Below are 8,016 nucleotides of genomic sequence, written 5' to 3' on the forward strand. Positions count from 1 at the left end.
TTTCTTACTTTCTTCACTTTCTTCAAATAACATCTTTCTTCATATACTAAACTTTTGCAATGGCTGACCTACATATTTGTTTCTATCTCATCTCTAAATTCACACAGTCTCTGTCCTAATAACTACCCACAATGATTCAATATAAGTAAAACATAAGTCTGGCAAAACCTGGATCTTATTATGGGTAATAGTCCTCCCTTCTGAAATCTCAAACTTGAAGCTTCCCCGTACTCTTCTCAGTTACTATCTACCCTTCCTATTCCTACCCCTCACTTACCAATCAGCTTTTTTTTTTCTTACTAGAAACTGCCAGTGAAATGCATAGCCCCTTCAAACATGTTCCTCTTCCTTCAGTACCAGTCATTAATAGCACCCACAAAAACTGAAGTTGAAACTTTGAACCTAATTTTATTTTCTTAAAATATATTTTTATTGATTTCAGAGAGGAAGGGAGAGGGAGAGACAGATAGAAACATGAATGATGGCAGAGAATCATTGATTCATCGGCTGCCTCCTGCATGCCCCCGTCTGGGGATCAAGCCCGCAACCTGGGCCTATGCCCTGACTGGGAATTGAACCGTGACCTCCTGGTCCACAGGTCAACGTTCAACTACTGAGCCATGCTGGCTGGGCTTGAATTTAATTTTAAAAAGTTTAGACTTCTTCTTAACTTCTTCCTCAATCATACATTTGGCTAGGCTTCAGGGTCTGTTCTTAGAGCCTTTCTCATCCATTTATTTCTTTGTAGTCTATGCCTGCTTTAGTTCTGGCCTTCTCCCAGAATTCTGTACTAACTTTAAAATGACACCATTCCTTCAGTCTCTTTCTCCCTAGATTACCAAATGTTTCTTTAGGTGCTAGCATAGTTAATACTTCCTCTCCATTCTAGATTTGAAACATTAAATAATCATACCTATGAGTGGTTTATTTACTTTTCAGGATTAGGACTTAAAAGATAAATTGACTTAGAGTAATGTAGGGACTTTTTAAAGACTGGTACTTTATAGTTTATTGAGTGAAACTGTAAAAACTTGTCACAGCATACCATTTTGCAATTAAAAGTTTCTGTTATTTTTGAAGTACTGCAAGAGGATTCTGAGTCATGCATTGGATAGTAAAATGCTAGAGCAAACATTTATACACTTAGGTAAATACTGTTTAGATGGATTATTCTTTAAAATATTCCTGCTAAATCAGTTAATATTTTATATTTATAAATATAAATTTTTTTCTTTTCTATTTTAGCTATATTTAAGATATATATTTTTTCTTTTCTATTTTAGCTTTTTGCGCTCTGGTTATGATAAAGTGAAGACTTTAATATAATTCTCTTTATGGCAAGGCCTCTTGCCTAGCAGGCAGAGTTAACGAGGCTAAGGACATTGACCTGATTTCCCAATGGATGGGTTATCTTCCTGTTAGTCTGTACTCACAGACTGTCCTTCAAAATATGGACAGCCATTTCAAAGATGTGAGTCAAGAGTGAAACAGAGAAGGGGAGTCAGAATGGCTCAGTGGAGATTCATTCTAAACAAGTTAAGGCACATGCCCCTACCAGAAGTGGCTCAGCAGTTTCATCCTCACTCTTATACAAACAACTCAGCATTTATTGAATTTCTATAGTCTGCTATAGAGTCTACCTCTTTGGCCTTCAACAGTGTTGCTATAGCTTCCTCTGGTCTTTAAAGCTGGGTGGCTTATTGAATTTACTGAGAGGCAGTGTGTTGAAATGAAAAGGACATGGTTTTTGGAGTCAGACCCTCAGGTCTACTTCTATCACTAATCAGTTGTGTGGCCTTGGTTAAATTTTTTAATCTCCAAGTCTCTCTTCTTCCTTTGAAAAAATACCTACTTTATATTGTTGTAAGCATTAAATAAGATAATGTACTTAAGTCACTAAGAACAAAGTGCATGCATAATGAATGTTAAAGTTGTGTACTTGTCTTTTGTGATACATGAATAAATCTAATCAATTGGTTAGTAAAGTTTCATTTGGATACCATTTATTTAACATCTACTTGGGGCCAAGTATGTTGTGTGGTACTTTACATATATTATCTCTACCCCTCATTTTAGCCTCAAAAGGTTATTTATAATTATCCTTTTTTTTTTTAAGATGAAGAAACTGAAATAAGTTGCTGCTATCTGGGATGCATGGTTCTCACCTAAGCACAATACACAGTAAATTGGGGACATAGAAATATTTCTAGGAAACTGGTTTTTAAATATTGTAGTTTAATAGTTACCTAGGGGTGGAGTTGGGGGGGGGGGGATGGAGTGTTTGTTACAAAGATCCTGGGTCTGGTTGGGGCCAGGAAATGCAATTTTAACAAGCTGCCCATGTCCTTTTAATGCAGTTGGTCCTTTGGAGAATACTTGGGTAAATATTGGTCTATACATCACACCTTAATTTGATTCATTTATTCTATACCCCAAGCTTTAAACTGTAGTAGTAGGAGGAGTATTCAGAGGCAGGCTAGCATCTGTAGGTTAAAACTGAATTTGCCTAAGTAAGCAACACTTCCCTCACTCTTAACTCTTCTTCATCACCTCAAGATGCTTACCCTCTGGTAGTACCTTCACACACCACCTGCGATTATTATTATTTTTTTAACAAATATTTTTATTGATTTCAGAGAGAAAGGAAGAGGGAGAGAGAGATAGAAACATCAATGATGAGAGAGCATCATTGATCAGCTGCCTCCTTGCACATCCCACATTGGGCTTTGAGCCCACAACCTGGGCATGTGCTCTGACTGAGAATTGAACCATGACCTCCTGGTTCATAGGTCAAAGCTCAACCACTGAGCCACACTAGTCGGGCCCACCTGATTATTGATGTAATTAGTCAACTTTTGTTGATACAGGCTCAAATTGACTGTATCAGCAGGGAACAGAGGAGAAGGAGCAGAGAAGTAACTGTGGCCATTGTCCTGAAAACATGGTAGGTATTTGTAAAAGGCAGCTACTGTTAGTACTTATTTAATTTGGGTGAGATGTCAAACATGATAACATATATTAAAGCACTATGTAACCCCCCACTCTCACACTAGGAAATCCTTCCCTCCAACATAATCTTTTGGAGAATGTGATGAAAGCTATGGACCAGCACGGCCCAATGAAAATATAATGCTAGTCACATATGTAATTTTAAATTTTTTAGTATTCACATTAAAAAAGGTGAAATTAACTTAATAATACATTCAACCAAGTATATGAATCTTATAATTTTAACATGTAATTAATGTAAAATATTATTGAAGTATTTTACATTATATTTTTCATACCAAGTCTTCAAAATCTAGTGTGCATTTTTACACTTCCATCACATGTCAGTTTAGGCAATAAATTTCAATGGTAAAGTGAAATGTAGTCCTACCCAGGCAATAAAGTTGTGTTTAATGGAAATAGATTACTCTGCTTCTGTTTTTAAATTCAAATTAATGGAAGTTATATAAAACAAAACATTCAGTGTCTCAGTTGCAGTAGCAACATTTGAAATGTTCAGTAGCCACATGTGGCTCATGGGCTACCATTTTGGACAGAGCAGTTTTGGACCTTCTCTAGAATTTTATTTGTACTTCTAAGGAATACACGGACCCCTTGAGGTTGACCCTTGCTTTATGTGTGCCTTGGTTCGGAATTGTCCTTTTCACATTTTATAAGCTAACTCAGAGTTCAAAAAAGTCAAGTGTCTTTCCATCCTATATAATTAAAGGCTAATATGCAAATTGTCCCCTTGGGAGTTCCACGGGCAGTTCAATCCCTCGCTATGACCTGTGCTGACCACCAGGGGGCAGCGCAGAACATGGCGGGCGGCCAACGGTGGGAGGTGCTGAGGGAGGAGGGAAGGAGTAGGTGGGGAGGCAGGGAGGCAGAGAACCTGATGGCCCTGATCACTGGGCAGGCCTAGGAACCCTACCTGTGCACAAATTTCGTGCACCAGGCCTCTAGTATGTTCAAGAAATATTATTCAAGTTTATTTATGAATAACTTCCTTATGTTAACTCAAGCAACTTTATAGAAACCGGACTATTAAAACTGTATTGAAAGTGGACTATTATTGATTTGGATTTAGAAAAATAAGTTAAGGCTATGGTAATTGAACTTTGATCACTGTCTTCTGGTGTGATCACAGGGTTAAACTTCGAGAGATCAAAGTGACTGATTTTCACTTTCCTGTCAAGCAAACTTGTAGGTTTGCGTTTCTCAGGGCATATAAAGCTCTCTCTCAAAACAACAACAAACAGGCAGTAGCCGCTGAACTTGCACAGATAGGGATTTATCCAAAGTCCCCTTCTATTTTTAGCCAGAGCAACTGCTTGCCAATTCAGTTTCTGCGGAGAGAAATGCATCCAATGCAAAATAAACTCGCTGAGCCGACCTTTGCTAGGCACTGCTCGAAACCCCGAAGACTACTCTCACCAAAACTCGGTTCGCAGCGCAACTGTTTTCCCGCGGGGAGGCTTCAGCTCGCCCCAGCAAGCCCGAGCGCTGGGCTCCGCGGGTCCTTCCCCGCCCGTGCGGCGCGGCGCGGCCCAGCCCAGCCCCAGGGCGAGGCCGGGGGCGAAGGGGGCGGGGCCTGAAGCGAAGGGGGCGTGCCCAGGAGCGGGGGCGGGGCCTGCAGCGCGAGGAGGCGGAAGTTCCCGCGGCTGGTGAGGGCGGCGCACGCACCACAGAATCATTTGTCAGCGCTCGTCTGAGGCGGAGGCAACGCCGCGCGGGACCCGAGGTGAGTGGCCACCCGCAGGGGATGCGCGACTGTGATTCCCCGTCGGGAGGAGGGGAAGTTAGCGGCTGGCGGTCGCCGCGGGGCGCGAGGGAAGCCCAGCTGGGAAGGCAGAGGGGGCGCATCTCGCGCGGGGCGCTTTCTCAGGTGCTTCTGGACGCGGAGCGGCGGAGGTGGGAGAGCGCCGGGGGGAGAGGAGCGCCCGGGCACGGGCGGCGCGGGGGTGGGCGCGGGGCCAGTGGACGAGCCTGGGGAGTCCCTGGAGTCCGGCCGGGACGAGCGCGGCAAAGGCGCGGACGCGGGAGCGGAGCGCCCTGGACGGCGAGGGTGAGCGCGGAGAGGCCCCCGCGCGCCCCGCACCGGCCCGCCGGCTGCTCCGGGCGTTTCCAGGCACCCGCCTGGGCGTCCGCGTCTCCCCGCGTCCTGCGCGAACCTCTCTCGGGGGTGCGGGGAGGAAGCGGGACTCCCTGGGAATGGCGTGTTACTTTTTGTTTCCTCTCACGCTACTGAGAAGCATTGATTTCCCCCGCAGATATGTAGGCTATTTTGTAACCTGTTGGGGGAAAACTTCCCGAAATAAAGCTCGTTTAAAAAAACAGATCTGCCGCGAACGCCAGATTTATGAACACTTGTGTGCTTGTTGGGGCTTTTCTAAGACGGTGCCTTCGGGGCGTTGGACAATCAGTGGGGAAAGGAGGGGCCGAGCTTGGAAAGAGAATTCGTGGTGGCGCTGGGCAGGGCCGGTCCAGGGTGTGAGCGCCGGATCCTCTCCCGAGTCCGCCCTCCCGACCGCGGGGACGTCGGGACGCGCCCGCCGCGGAAGCAGCCGGCGCGCAGCCTTATTTGGCAGCGGGGCTGGGCGAGAACATCTGCTGGGACCCTGGCTCGCTGGCCGCGCTCATCCCTGCCCGTGGCCTCGGTTTGCAGCTCTGCCTCCGCTGTCGCTCAGCCTGGGGGACAAGAGGATCTCAGGATAATACTGCTCTTTCATTTCAGACCCAGGAATTCTTGATACCCTGAGCAGTTCATCAGGCATTCTCTTTCCCTCCTGCCCACCCGCCGGAGAGACTAGGATAGGAGTGTGGGAAATAACCAAGCTTCCCTCCCAAGGACCAGGGCGAATACACGGTGTAGCCGTTCGTTCCCTAAGAGAAAATCCAGAGCTATACAGAAGTGCCAACATTTTCCGCGAGTTTGAAAGCAGAATAGGCTGCTATTTCCTGCCTGCTTGGTATTTTAGGAAGAGTTTGGGCACTCGGAGCCAGATGGAGGAGATCTGGAAAAGGCCAGAAATATTACCATTGCGTAGGGCAGCGGTTCTCAACCTGTGGGTCGAGACCCCTCTGGGGGTCGAACGACCCTTTCACAGGGGTCACCTAAGACCATTGGAAAACACATAACTACATATTGTTTTTGTGGTTAATCACTATGCTTTCATTATGTTAAATTTGTAACAATGAAAATACATCCTGCATATCGGATATTTACATTACGATTCATAACAATAGCAAAATTACAGTTATGAAGTAGCAATGAAAATAATTTTATGGTTGGGGGTCACCACAACATGAGGAACTGTACAACATTAGGAAGGTTGAGAACCACTGGCTTAGGGGGTTAGACTATTTTAAGACAAATGAAGCGAGCAGAGGGAGAATGCTGGAAACGACACTGACTAGAAACGTAGTGTGGTTATGACTTTGCCAGTGCTAGAAATTTTAGTAACAAATGGGGTAAGTCGGGAAGGGAACTCCCAAGTAAAAAAAAGGTTGCATGTACACGGGTGGATACATAAGTACATTTTCTTGTAGGGAACAGTGGGGCCAGGAGAAGTTGAGCCTGACTTAAACACTCTTCTCTTGACAAAGATTAAAGATGAAAAAAGAAGGAAGGACAGGCTGACCGTGAATACCTGTTGGCTTTATAAACCTCTGATTTGCATGATGTGTCTGTATCAAAAGAGTCTTTTCTCGTTCTATGAAAATCTTTATTATAGGGGGAAGGATTTAAATTACAGGTGGCTCTTTATTATCCCCCTACTATTTGTTTTCATGTGTATTTAACAGTTTTGCTTCTGGTTTGGCCTTTGGTCTTTTTCATGCCCTGTGCCTATACATCAGTATTGAAGTAATATATTTTTACTTAGTATTTCAGTGTACTACTCATTTAGTTTCTGGGTAGTTGCCACGTCGATTTTCACTAATTTAATTTTTCAAGAACCAGACTCATTTAAAAGTTTTGCCTCAGTTTCTTCTTATGAAAAGATGGAATCAATTTGCTTTTAATATACCCAGTGGTTCTAATATCTACATCTGCCACTGTCAATTTGGTGTGATGGCATAGAAATTTTGAATGGGTTAAAGAAATATTGTAAGACAGGTAATACAAGGTGATGATTTGGTTAAACAGCATAGATTTTCTAAGGAAGTGTGTCTTAAAAGCTTTTTTGAAAATGTAGTTTTAAAATTATTAAATTATACATGTGTTATATTTTTAATATTTTTAAAGAAAGAGGGAAATATTATGTTTCTTAGTATTACATCTTAGAAAATCTCCATTTCTCCCATATTCTCCCACCCACACATAACCACCATAACAACCAACCCCAGACTCCAACTCATACTTTTTTACTTTAGTTTTTTGTTATGTAAAAGTGCTGCCATGCCTGGCCAGTGTGGTTCAGTAGTTGAGCATCGACCTATGACCCAGGAGGTCAGGGTTTGATTCCCTGTCAGGGCACATAACCAGGTTTCAGGCTGGATCCCAGTAGGGGGCGTGCAGGAGGCAGCTGATCAATGATTCTCTCTCATCATTGATGTTTCTATCTCCCTCTCTTTTCCTCTCTCAAATCAATAAAAATATATTTTAAAACCAGAGGCCCGGTGCACGAAATTTGTGCACTGGAGGGGTTTCCCTCAGCCCAGTCAGCACCCTCTCACAATCCGGGACTGCTGAAGAATAACTGGGGGTGGGAATAAAAACCGAACAAAACCATATGTTCTCGCAGATACCCCTCTAGCGGCGGGGTTTCATAAAAAGGGAATGTCTATCTTCCACTTAACTGGAAAAGGGCACACCATTTTCCAAGTGCATTTGTCAATTTACATGATTGCAAGAAATGCATGACATCCCAGAGAACACTGTCACTGTCAATTGTGCACCTTTGTCAGGATACGGATTTACTACACTAATTCACCCCATCCAGTATCCAACCCTCCGAGGGTCAATAATGTTTAAGAAATACTATATGCGAGAGGATGGCAGAGGGGGCTGAGAACACAAAAAGA

General features: G+C 43.7%; 1 protein-coding gene across 8 annotated transcripts in view; it reads left to right on the forward strand.

Annotated features, from left to right (window-relative positions):
• The first annotated feature begins 4,630 nt into the window (after positions 1–4,630).
• Positions 4,631–8,016, forward strand: part of PDLIM5 (PDZ and LIM domain 5) — a 210,703-nt gene continuing 207,317 nt past the window's right edge. For 7 of the 8 annotated variants that reach the window (XM_014452092.2, XM_014452094.2, XM_014452095.2 and 4 more), the window contains exon 1: positions 4,631–4,732. The gene's annotated coding sequence lies outside the window, so the exon portion shown is untranslated. Of the gene's footprint in view, positions 4,733–4,882; positions 4,903–8,016 lie in introns of those variants that run through there. The other variant, XM_023750433.1, reaches the window with a different exon arrangement.

The sequence above is a fragment of the Myotis lucifugus genome, unplaced genomic scaffold, assembly GCF_000147115.1.
Source record: "Myotis lucifugus unplaced genomic scaffold, Myoluc2.0 scaffold_12, whole genome shotgun sequence".
NCBI classification, from domain to species: domain Eukaryota; kingdom Metazoa; phylum Chordata; class Mammalia; order Chiroptera; family Vespertilionidae; genus Myotis; species Myotis lucifugus.